Here is a 13940-nt window from a genome sequence, read left to right as displayed (position 1 = left end):
TATATGTTTTATGACAAAATACTTTTAATACATTTTCTGTCTGATCACAGTTATCCAACATTATGTTATGATGCATTTAAAAAAAAACAACAGACGCCATTCAGACACGTTAAAAAAAATTAAGTCAAAGCTATCATCGTTTCAGCCAATGCACGTACTAACTTATTAGGATCTAATTCAAATTGTTAAGTAACGGACGTAGTCTAAGTACTCTAGGTAGTGCTGTTTGGCGACTACAAATAAATTTAAAAAACGTATGCCGTCAAGATTTATTCAGTTGCAAATATTTATTTCACTTAATCAAATCGGACGCAGGCATTCACCGCTACACACGTTCACATGGTTGTACGTGATCATTATAACCGGCCAGTGTGTGGCAATGATTAATTGCTTATCGGTCTCGCTAATCAAAACATTACCTAATCCCAGACCGCATTCCGCTATTGTTAAAGACTGGGTCACGCTTTTTGAAAGCTCAGGTGGGTCACCACCCATCGGTATCTTGACTATTGCTATTAGCTTTTTTATTAATATTATATATCAACAATTATCAATATTGATATTTTAACATATATAAACCTATACTAACTGCCATGACAGACTTCGTAATGTCAAAAATGATAGGCCTGACACAATCCAATAAAAAAACTTATGACGTATTTCAGTCTTAGGTTTTTTTATAGGTTTAATGTCTTGTTAATTACTTACACTCCTAAATTTTCTTTTTGACTCACTAAAGAACTTAAGTAATAACATGATCGTACTTTAATTGTACGTTAATGAATAAGGTTTTTTATATGATATCCTAAAAAGTCTTGTTCGTCGTCCTCTTGTCACGATTTTTACATTCTTTCCCTCCGTGAGAACTATAATATGAAAAAATTGCCTTATATGCTCTTGCAACTGAAGCCGCGGCCTACAGTCGTCTACTAAATTCCTTAATCACTAGGCTATCATTAATTTCGACATGTTGTTAACGATATTATATAAATATTTTAGTACTTATTAATCACAGTTACGTAAAAATAATTTATGGTACAGCCGAAACCGCTGTACCGCACCTAAGGTATGCACACAGCGAGACGGATAGAAGTTTTGTCCGCTCCGTTCAGTCAGTGTCGTCAGAGCTCGCGGCAGTGGCGCTCGTGTTCTTTTTCGTCGCAATATCCCAAAGCACGGTACAGCGGTTTCGACGTTGTGCAACATTAGGTCTACTTGTTCAAAGGAGCATATCTTCACAGATGATTGTAAATTTTCAAAGACTATATGACAAGGAGTGGAAACCTACGGACAGTGCCAAAACACCATCATAGACATGCCATTTAAAAAAAAAACTCTAGTTGAAAAAAATGCATATACATTTGTAAAAATATCTTTTGTAGACTTAAGATAATAATCAAAATTACTTTAATTCTTGTACATTGTAAAATTGAATTAAATTGGAAAAAATATTTTATGCTCCGCTGTAAAAGTATAAATATATAGTTTTTTTGAGACGAAGCCCTATATTATTCGAACTTTGTGCATCAATTTTATAGAATTGTCACTGCTCACAAAGTTTTCAGATGATGGACAGTAACGTCCTCTGTGTACGTGGTGTACTGTGTACGGAGCATCATACTGTGATCGACAACCCGCCTGCAGTGTGGCGATTATGGTATATCCCCCATAGATATATTTGGGAGAGGCCTATGCTTTACAATAAGCGTCTATAGGTTGAAACGACGACATCCTATCCAAACTCATTAGTTTCATAATTAACTAATAATGTAATGAAAATAGTTAAAGAAAATAGCGTTTTAAGTTCGTATTACTAAATTTTTTGATTTGACAGAAGTTAGCAGACACATGTATGAATGTGTCGAGTTTAATAAACTTAACGGCTTTGGAAATGATTTAAGGATTTATTACTATTTTCATTGATCTTTTTTTAAATTAACTTTCCGGGGAAATACCATTGCTGCACTTATTTCTATGGTCTTCACGGATCAGAATAGCGTACAATAGTGGTGAATAATTATCTTGATTCAGCTTTTAACCCGTTTATCGTGAAAACAGCTAAGGCCAGTAAGATTACTAAGTTAAGAATCATATTCCTATAGACGGCTCCTTATATTCATCCATTTATTTATTATACAGTTAGTATTATTTCTACTGGTCACTTGTATCTTATTATTTTCTTTACATTGGTGAATAAAACTAGGATATGGCATAACATGCTAAATTTTTTCACATAAGTTGACATCATATGCCTAGTACAAACAACGTCCCGATAACTACACAACATTTTTCGAATAATTTCCCTTAAATTATCGTCATTCGAATTACTTTTTATTTAATATGACAAAAGTGTCTCCGGCTTGAGTAAAATAACTGATAGTTATTTAAATGCTAATTACTTTTTCTTATTAGTTTTGGCAGTTTATCCCTACAAGTGATAAAAAGGTAGCTAGAGAACCTTCCGCAACTGCTTTTCGCGGCATTAAAAATTTTTATTATGTTATTATTATAAAATTAACGTGCCGTGGTTCGGATCTCTCTCACTCTAAAATTGAAAAACGAGTATCGAATGAGAGCTTATTCGACAAGGAACCCAAGAACTTAGCGGTCTTGCAGTTTTGAGGAATACAGAGGCTCCAAAGAACGTCTTCGGACGTTACGGTAATGAAGTCTAGACTTAGCCTCTTTAGCACTCTGCCTCCTCAAACCCTAAAAAAATAATAATAAATAAGGAATACAGAAGTTCTCGGTTACAAATAGAAAGTCAGTCCTCAGTTATAATAAATAAATAAAAAGAGTAGCTAGTAATTCGTTTGCAACAGCTCAATTTCAAGAAATTGATTAGTCTTTCACAAAACTTTAAGAACTATTTATTAATGTCTATATTGCACAGTTTTAACTTTCTGAATATTTAGCGCGAAGTTAACGTAAAACAGAATATAATTAAAGTGAATACTTTTGAGGATAGTTTAAACTCTGTAGCAACACGTAGACCACATTCACCATTGCCACATGTTTATCTAGCCGTCACTACACGGATTTAAATAGCAATAATCTAAGTACATTCTTATATTGTTACAATACAAAAGATTGTAACAGTACTTGCTTGATTTGATTACACAAACGCGGTCAGCTTTCACGTGCCACTCATAATATTAAGCGTGAATTTTTATGTATTGTGCAATTCGTACTATTGTATTATAGAAAGGTGGTCCTCAGCTGTTTTGTATCCCTTTCCATGGTCGGCAAAGGTTAACTGAATTTTAGATATAAATCTTGAGAAGGTAAATATAAATAACAGTTATCGGGATTGACTTCAATGCTCGTTCAGTAAAAAGCTTCAATGCTGAATATTACTTTACTCACATTTTAGGCCGAGTCGTACTGTATTCGCCGAACCGAGTTAATACCAGAAACAACAGAACTTAGCTGGTACCTAGCAAAGTGTGGACAAAATATCAGTCTACATCTGTTATTTTTATGGTAGGTATATATTTTACAGTTCTAATGGTGATTGTTACTCTTTACCGAAGCATTTTTGATTTATATTAAAAGTAATTTTAGAACATGTAAAAAATTTTAAGAAAAATTTTAACAAATTGTTTATAATTATTGTAAGAAATCTAGAAAGATAACATTTTAAAAAATCGTCATTATTTCAAACGAAAGGTATTCACCGCTCGACATAGGCCTCCTCCTTATATTTCCAATACTACTGATTGTAAACGGCTGTTTTTAATGTTTAAAAATAGATTTATGTAAAAGCATCTTTACATTTTTAATATTAACTAGTCCGGAGAATGCAGTTTAATACTTATTATGGTACACACCAACAATCAAAAAGTTACTGCCATATAACTCTATTTTAATTTTAATGTTTTTTACTTTTAAAACATCCTCCTACCCTTAGTTTATTTGTCATAATTCACTAATGGTTTTTATCCATTTTAACTAATATTTAATCTGGTACATCCCCTATATATACTGGTAATCCTACAAACGTTATCAGAGTCCATCTCCCAATTAAAAATTTCAAAATAAAACATAAGGTTATAAAGTTCAAACAATATTAAACAATATATATAACGAGGAAATACTACGCAATACGAACTTTAGCCTACACAACTGTTTAATATTGCAGTCGATCAAAACATATACGCAATACGTAATGCTATCGGCAATTGTCATCGTAATTTGATTATGAATGTAATAATTGTCGGTGTATCCAATTATGCAATAAAAAACTATTCTATTTTATATTAAGACTGTGAATGTCAATATTGCAATTATTTTAAACAATGTAAAGTCTTTTGAAGCCTTTTTTTAAGAGTGGTCTTTTAATGCGATTTTTGAGACATTTGCAAATACCGCAGATTTCACGCAGCAGATTTAGTAGCAAAGCTCGGACTCTTGGAAGAAGGGAGGTGGGAAATACGAATACACACTCTTATATACAAATACACTCTTTGGTAATTATATATAATTATAATGTAATTTTTAACTAATAGATTCAAGTGTTACCTCGCGGAAGTCCATTCTAACTATGAAACGGACTAATATATAGCTACTTCCGCTATGCAGCAGTAGTCGTGCAATGAAGTGCACCGCCCGCCGGCCCGCTGATAAGTGCGCATGCGGTAAGGCTATATTCGAATGTTGATGGGCGGGTTAAGCCGTTTTGGCTTTTACAGCTTCATCGGACTCAGGGCTCGCGGATACGAAATCCGCGTGCGGTAAACAATGCGAAACACAACTACCATCGTTAATCCACACTACACGTGTTTCACTACTCCACGGGACATCCTCAGGAGATGTTAGACCGACCAGTGCCAAACACCAAGCTTTGACGAGCTTTTTGAAAATAAAGACATGGAGGCTAATGTCTTTGGTATATAGATTCAATAAACATAATTAAATAAACATAAGATAACATTTTATTCCCCCTGTTTTAAATGCACGTGTAAACATAAGATTTATAATCTGTAATAAGTTATGAATTGGTAATTGTATTTGCGTATATTTCTATGTGAAATATGAATAAAGTTCTTATTCTCGAAGTTTCTATGAATCTCTTTTTTTTCGTGAATCGTCTAATCCACTTAACGTTATACAAGCTGGCAATAAATAGTCCGGGACTTCGTTGGACACTATCTATGCTTAGTGTCTTAATAGATAACAACACTAAAAAAGACGTATGACTTAGATTAGGTGGGCATGAACGACTCCATAAAGCGTCTTAATCAAGTCACGACCGTGTGTTGCAACTAAGAACTTAATGATCTTTGTAATGTAAATTCCACATTGTACTTGGGTTTTTTATTTAACATTTACTGACAATTCTAATTTTACACAAAAATTTCTTCACAGAATATAATAGTTAATTAACAATTTAAAATAACTGTTAATTGTACTTTCGGACCTGTCTATAATCAATCAATCACTTATCGGATAAAAATTTTAGCACATTTAAGAAAAACCTTATTGAAGATGTGTCTTCGTCGTCCTCATTTTTTTCCCCTCCATAAATTTCAAACATGATCGACTGGAAATAACCTGTATCCAGCGTTTTCCGATACCCTTAACAAGATCGTGTCCGGTCCGTAGTCTCGCCTCCAGAACATTAGGACTCCAGCAGCCATCTGTTTTGTGCGCTTTGTGACCTGACCACTACCACACGTGTCTACAGAAAATGTGAGTTGTTTTTAAAAAGTGGAATAATGTAAAACGATATCATTAATGCAAAATATAATAATCTATATGAATTACTTTTAAATGCAACAAAAACATAAATAATGTAAACAAAAAAAACTAATGTGTAGCTGAATACAAAATTTGTAATAAGTATATTGTTATGTGAATGTTCTTTTTTATTTCTCTATATGATATTATGATTTATGTACAAACATATCACTAGAAAGTGAAGATTTATAGCTATCATTTCAACCATAAGACGTCCACTATAAGATATAGGCCGCCCCATAGATTCCCAACAGGGCTGGTAGGAAGCAACCTGCAACCAGCGTCTTTTGACAACCATAACAAGGCCGTCTGCTCACATTGTGAATGTAAATCAAGCTACGCTAGCCCTGATATCTTGTTCAAAACCTTAAGGCTCCAGCTGTGTTTCGTAATCATTACTGTGTTCTTTTTCGACGGCTCCATAGCTACCGATGTTAATAAGCTATACGATCCTGTCTAGTCCCAACGATTCCTGCACAGATGTTTATATGCAGCACAATATTTGCTTTAAATCCCCTTGCACACTTACATAAGCACATCCAATAATTAACAATCAATTTATAATCTTAATAATAAATCCATTCTTAAGCATCTCCGAAACTTACTTCAACATCCTAATAAAAGACACTAATGCAATCAAATATCATAATAAAATATTATAACTGTTGGCAATACGTTCGTTGCTACTCTCTAACACTCGTAAGTTAAGAACTGTTCGTAGAATCAAAATAAATACGTAGACCACTTAAATTGTTTGACAAATGTTTTTGTGTAGGCGGGCCTAACGAGAATCGATGTGCCAACTTGGATTTAGACGTACTGACAGAGAATATACTTATTTATAGAAGACTTAGACGTTAAATTATTATCATTTTGAATGTGGTAACAAATAATCTCAGATTTTAAAATGAATCTTTTTAGCGGATTCCATGTTTAATGTAATTTTTTTCCGTTTCATTTTTAACATTTTCGGATGTCAAGAAGAGTTTGAATTTCATTCATTTGTTTTATTTTAAGTTCTTAGATGGATATTTAATAATAGTCAGCATTGAGTAATGTGAATATAGTTATAAAAGGGGACGATAATAAAGAAAAAGAGAATAGACTAAATAAAAAATACAAAAATACTTACTTACAAGTAAATCTAAAAGGATAACCAAAAATTTATATTTTATATCCACACAAAAATGAATAAGCTTTTTAATCCAAAAACTGATCCTTTAAGAAATACGTAGGCAAAATAATATCTTTACATTCTACATTTAATCAACCTACCATATGCATACGATAAAACTAAATTTTTTGCTTCGATACCGTCCCCCATGGCCACCGACCGTTGAAAAACAACAATTAATATATAAACAAAAAAAAGATTACCGCCAGTGTTTCAATTCATAGCAAAGGCGGAGTCGTTTTATATTCAAGGGGAGGATATATCCCGAAATCATTAGTCGAAAATGCCTTCGGAAAGTGAGCTCGCTCTGTAATTTCGATGGCCCTCGAGTCCGTCGGTCCGTGGGCGGATGTAGCCTTTGTCTTTAGTTACAAAGTGACATAAAAAACTTCATCCTTCGCCCAATGTCAGTTTTAAAATATTTATTAGTGCCGATCGCGCATTAACCGCATGTAATTTCGATCGAATTGTCCACGTTACGTGTTATTGTTCGTGAATGATATATTAATGATAGCCAGCGATATTCGGAATTAAAACGTTGTTGTGACGACATAAATACCGACGCCATGTTTAATGCACGCTCCTTTTATTTCTCTTTAACCTTTGGCAGTGTTATTATAGATTCTATGGTTTGTTTCATCTTTTAGAATATGTTACATACATTGGTGTCTTTTATATATCCTCGTGTTTTTTTTAACGTGTATATTTATTTATTCACATTACGATACGATGTTAAAAAGATATTTTTAAATAACTTAAAGTATTTTATGGTTTAATAAGTACAACATTACGGTATTATCTACGTATACGTATGTGCCATACATTTAGTATTCTAATGACGCCAAAGCACAAAAAAACAAGTATGCAACGCCGATAAAGCAGCGGGAACCACGGCGTTCCGAATGAATCTTTCACGTCACGTTTCTTTCTATTGGTGCTTACGATGTTCCCACATCGGAAAATCACAAAGTTATATGCAAACTACATCCTAACATAACACATTTATAATTATTGGAGGTATTCGTAATGTTCACATATACTAAAACCTCTAGTTTTGAAAACAAAATATGTTATAACACTAAAGTTAACTTAACAAGTCTACCATCTAAAAATAGTTTAAAGTCAATTTTTCATCCACTTATATGATGTTTAAATCTAACTGATCTTTGATTACGGCAAAGCATTTCACAAGAGCAATTTATCAGACCAATCTTATCACCGAAAGTTTAATTTCTTGTTAAATCTATTTTACGACCGCAATGCGCGTGTTTCAATGAAATGCCGCCAATTATATAGTAAGATACGTGTTGTGGCCGTCCGCTTATTTAACTCACATCGGGTTCCCTTGTTTGTTTAATAACATTATAATATCATTAGAGGTTTTATAGCGGCTGTATTCATAAACTCCTATATGCCAGTCCGCTTAAGTGCATCATTATTGTTGTTACTCTTGTATATGATAAGATAAAGGCTAAATTTACGCGTGCCTTTTTATTTAAAACTCAAAAAGCTTTAGTCCTTAATTGACTACGAGTACTTAAAAACTATTTAAGATCTCTTTAACTTCGAAAACTGATATCCGACTCGTAAAATAAGTTAAGCTAAAAGCCAAACAGAGAATAAAATAACACTTACTAATCTAAGCGTGCTTTTACCGAAGCATTTCAACAAGAATGAAAGTATTTTATTTTCAATCATACATTCGTTTTTAAATATATATTAAATGTTTTAAAATACTTTATTGCAATTCAACTAACTAGAGTTCCGTAAACATCATAGAATATCACTCAGTGCTCTAGGGTAAAGAAAAATGTGTGTTACCAGTGAAGACTTACGGAAATCTTTCACTTCTGGCCTTTTTGATAAGTTTATAAAAGCTTGACGAGCCATAGAGACTATGCAAATGATTTAATAGAAACAAAGAGAGCAGACAAACGAAAGTAAATGACATAGTTCAGCAGATTAGCAAGTTAAAGTGACAGAGAACAGGCCACATAGAACAAGTAGCCGCTGGGGTCGTAAGGTTCTGGAACGTAGACTAGAGATCGGCAAGTACAGCGAAGGACGTCCTCCTACAAGATAGATGACCTCGTTAATGTCGACGAAGACTCTGTGTCCATTCCACTTTCGCCCGATCCTAGACTTCCTAAGGCTAAAATATTGATGATGATGATTGATTTGTAGCACAGTTGTATTACGCATAACTACATTTCCTACATTTGCGTTTCATCATTATATCAGTCGACAAACGACCGCTGCAGTGGATAAGCCTCTCCCAAAAATCTCTACGATAACCGGTTTTGCTTGGACCTAACTATAGCACCTTACAATATTTACTTCTGGAGTTGTTTGATACGTAGAAGTTGGTTTGTACACATAATTTCGAACAGAAAAGTAATACTTACTGCAAAGGTCGATTGTGTCTGGTTTCGTAGAATGTTTTTATCAGACATCGCTCCGGATCGCAACAAACAAAGATTTAAAACACCGAAACTAATCAAATTTTCTTCTCCTCATTCGTTTTTGTTTGGCGGAGTGAGAACATTCTTTTACTGACTTTTTAGTGACATTTTCATGATATCTGTCCATACTCTATTACTTAACGATCTCTTTCTTGTTACCGAATAAAAAAACCGACCGAAAAGAATAAAAAAACCGGAATACATATTATACTATAATATTCTTGTGTGGACATAAAACCTACTGCAAGAGTGGATTTTTGTGGGAGAGTGATATTACATCAAATATGTTGTATATTCATTAAACGCATAACAACATAACCAACACAACATTTATTTCCGTCTCCATAATAAATTCACCACGCTAGAAAATTATATTCTTAAAAAAAAATCTTATAAACATCTGTAAACATGATATATTTATTTAATTAATTTACATAAACATCCAACAATAGCTGACGAGCATGATATTAATAAAAACTAAAGAATATATTCAAAAGTTGTTTCACGTTTCCGTCATAACACTCCCTGGCGCCTCCGTCAAATCGTCAAACGAAAATCGAAGCAAGTGGCTAATGAATTAAATTTACATGAATACACAATTACCGTATGACTGATAGTCGCCTCTATGTTAGCTCCCGACCAAGGCTAATGCACGTTGAAATTATTTATTGTCTATTAGTAACCCGATGTTTTCGTATTTGACATTCCACCCACTGGTTTAAAATTATAATAAGTTAATTGATGTTTGTTTAATGCTCCTGGAGATTGTAAACCGGTGTCATGATCACCTCTAAAATATGGACAAAACTTTTATAATATTTCAAAATAAACATGACTAAGTAGATATCATTAGAATATTTTCTGTTTGAGTTCTAGTATATAATCGTCAACAATGCAAGATCATCGGCGATCTTTTGATGATCATATTATAATTAAGAAAAGGACCAATATTTAGCCAGTCTTGACTCTGTGTTTGGCACTAATCGGTGCAACATAACTCCTGAAGATGCCCCGTGGAGGGGTGAAACACGTGTTGAGTGATTTGGCGGTGGCAGTTGTGTGATTCGATTTGTTTGCCGCATAAGCATTTATCAGCGGGCTGGCGGGCGGTGCAATTTGTTGCGCGACTACCACTGCATGTGCGGAAGTGGCTAAATATTGGTCCTTTTCTTACTTAGGATGGTCTTCCGCAAGGTAACGCATGATTCCATTAAAGATCATATTATAATTGAGGTTACTCTACAAGATCAAGTATCAGCAATGCTCAGCGGATTATTAAATTAAAGTGGCAGTATAGAGGTCAGATGGTCACTGGGGCCATAGAGTTCTGGAGTGGAGACAGCAAACGCAGTGTAGAGTGTCCAATCACAAGATAGATAGACGAGTTTAATAAGTTCGTTAGAAGACCCTGGATGCAGGTCAGACATTATCATAATCCAAGAAAGAGCTTGGTTATCTCCCAATCCAGTAAAAAACTAATATGTAAAGGCCCGAGCGGAGACTCCTGAATAGACCTCCGACTTTCGCTACCAAACACTAGGTTTAAGGCCCTGCTCTTACAAACCTGCGGAATTTACGAATGCCAAAAGGGCAATATTGGAAAAAAAAATTTATACGAGTAAATATTTTATCTTCATCTCTGCAGTTTAATTTCATGACTCTATTCTTGTACAAAATTATATTAATTAACAAACATAATAAAAAAATCCAAATGAAATACTAGAAGAAGATTTGTGAGCCTGTTACGAATATTAGTACGTACGTAAATTTATCTCAAATCTTTATTATGTACGTCCCTGTTTAAAACCCAGGTTTATACCTACATCAAAGCCACAGTTTTTAATTATATGTTATGGTACAATATCTCAATCGAAGTACATAAATATTGTATAATGATGTATATCATATTGGGGTAAAAATAAGACAAACAATTAATAATTCCATTTCAAAAAACGATGTTAACATTGCTTGACATACTATGATTTAATGCGTAACATGCCAAGTAATATTTATAAAAAATGCTGAGACAAACTCACGTCAAAAAACGCTTGTAAAAAAAGACATAAGACATTTATAATTCATATAATATTAAAAAAAACTTAGGTAATAATAATAATATTATCAATGCTTAGGCAATTGTTTACGGGGAACATCAAACACAAACAAACTTATTATTCAACTTATAAACGAAACTCCGTGGTTAATCAATTCTCAATAAAATATATGAATAAAGTAAAAAAAAAAACTACCGACAGGTATCCGTTTATTAGTTACATAAAATTCAAAACATCTTTCGTGCATTTAAAGTAACACTTAGTCTTATAAATATTTACAAGTTTAGAAAAAAGATTACTGAGATATAAATATATTACAAAACAATTACGTTACAAACAATGTATTGCAAATCGAAGACTGTATATTAACAAGTAGCCCACTTTAAGATTCGAATATTAAAAAGTAAAAGATTTTACGTTCTGTTTATAGTTGTTAGGCAAACATTTCAATGTTTTTGCGGATAGTCTCACAATTCATTCTCGATGAACAATGGTTCTAATACAAAATAAATACACCTACTCGCGAACTAAAACAAGGGGTCAATTTTCACCTACATTTCAAATCACGGACTCGGAAACTTCGTGTTTTGTTATAAAATGTTCAACATGCCAACGTGCGTGAAAAATGAGATTACTTTTTTATTATAAAACATTGCTTTATTATATTTATTTACGTTATTGCTATTTCAATTTATTTTATATTGATTTTAAAAAAGACACAACTTCCATTTACTTTGGTAATGACTATTTATAAGAGGTTACGAGAAAAAGTCATGTCAATTTTATTACTTTGGACGAGGAGCTTTCAATATTAAAACTTTATCAATAACTACATTCTTACTATATTTAGTAGTACAAGAGGTAGATCTTTGCTGCAAAAGACAGTCTATTTATCATTCACCTCAACTTTTGTATTTTTTTTTAAATATTAAAAACGCCGATAACTCCATGTATGTGAATGTGATCCAATTCGAAAGACATTAAGTTCAGTAAAATTATTTGATCTCAGTCGTGCTTTCGATGTAGTGAGACTACTATGGTACGCACTATACTCCACAAAGTTTTAGTAATTCAAAGACCTGGTCAGCGACATGAATACATTTACACTAAGGTATAATTAGACTCGTAATATCAGTCATTTATAAAGTAAATTGTCGTATTATTTGATTTCAGAGACAAATAAAACCAAAATTATATAACAAAAGTAACTTAAAGCTAGCTCTTATAATTTTCCTGTACACCTGCTATGCTTGGGGCTCAAGCTTCAAGTCCATCTTACGAAGTCGGTAACATGGATATAATGTACTACACTGCTTCAGCTATGCCCCAGAAAAGATATTTAAGCAATAGACAACTGTAGTCACATTAAATATATTTATTACCTAAATTAGAATTAATGTATTTATTATTCTTAATACATAAAGACAAGCAATAAATATTTTAATCAAATATGTAATTATACATTAGACGATAGTGCCTGACTGTGAACTAAGAGGTATTAATTAAAAATTAATTAAAATTAAAATGTTCTCACATCAATCAAATTAAAACACGGACAAAAACACGCACCATTGTTCTGCGCGTCGAGTGTAACGGGTATAGTGTTTCGCACGCTCGGCGCGGACATGGCACGACAGATCGCGTGGTACTTTATGCCCTCATAAAGCCCGCGAGCGATTCGACCGGCGATCATACGGACAGACGGGCGATGTTGTTTCGGACAAAGTGACAATAGCACGGAGACGGACGCTCGTATTAACCAACTATAAAACACAATATACGCAATACTAAAGTATTTACGTTATATTGTATTGAAGGCTCGCGTCTCATGATCGATGTTTAGGATTTTTTATTATATCTTGACAAATTACACGATAGGTTCTCGCACGTAATAATAATAGCTGTTTTAATTAAAACATTATTGCCAGAAAAATGTGTAATTACTAATTTTAACAAAATATTCACTATTGTTAACGATGCATTTTTGCCACTTTATATATAGTAATTTCATTGAATCCTTTGGCAAAAAAAGTAAACAGTTTTGATTGCATCGTTTTACGGTGGCTGGGTCGTACACGTGGATGATTCATTTGAACAATTTCAGAGACGCCGGCTCCAACGTAGAACTAGTCTTCAAAGATGAACTTTAAGTTTCTTTATAGTGTCTAAAAGAACGTAGTCAGAACAAAATTAATGTTCATTTCAAAGACGCAAGGACAAGCCTTCAATTTCAGAACAACATTGTGTTAACTTTTATTTAAAAAAAAAAAACATTAAAATTTAGAATTCCAAGTCACAAAGCAAAGTTCAAAGTTTTAAAGATTATAAAGTATCGTGAAATTTTAATTATTTTTCTTAAATGATAAAAGTTGGCTATTGAAAACGAATGATGATAATTGAACTAATAGGATATGGTCTGACCAAAGCCAATTCCGTTTTTATTTATTTTAATGAAAAACTCTTAATCTACTTTTTAAAATACTGAATACATTTTTAATTTGCAGAACTATG

The sequence above is a fragment of the Battus philenor genome, unplaced genomic scaffold (genome assembly GCF_028537555.1).
Source record: "Battus philenor isolate CCGP_79_NKW_IND1 unplaced genomic scaffold, ilBatPhil1.0.hap1 SCAF_14, whole genome shotgun sequence".
Lineage (NCBI taxonomy): Eukaryota > Metazoa > Arthropoda > Insecta > Lepidoptera > Papilionidae > Battus > Battus philenor.
This window is presented reverse-complemented; position numbering follows the sequence as displayed.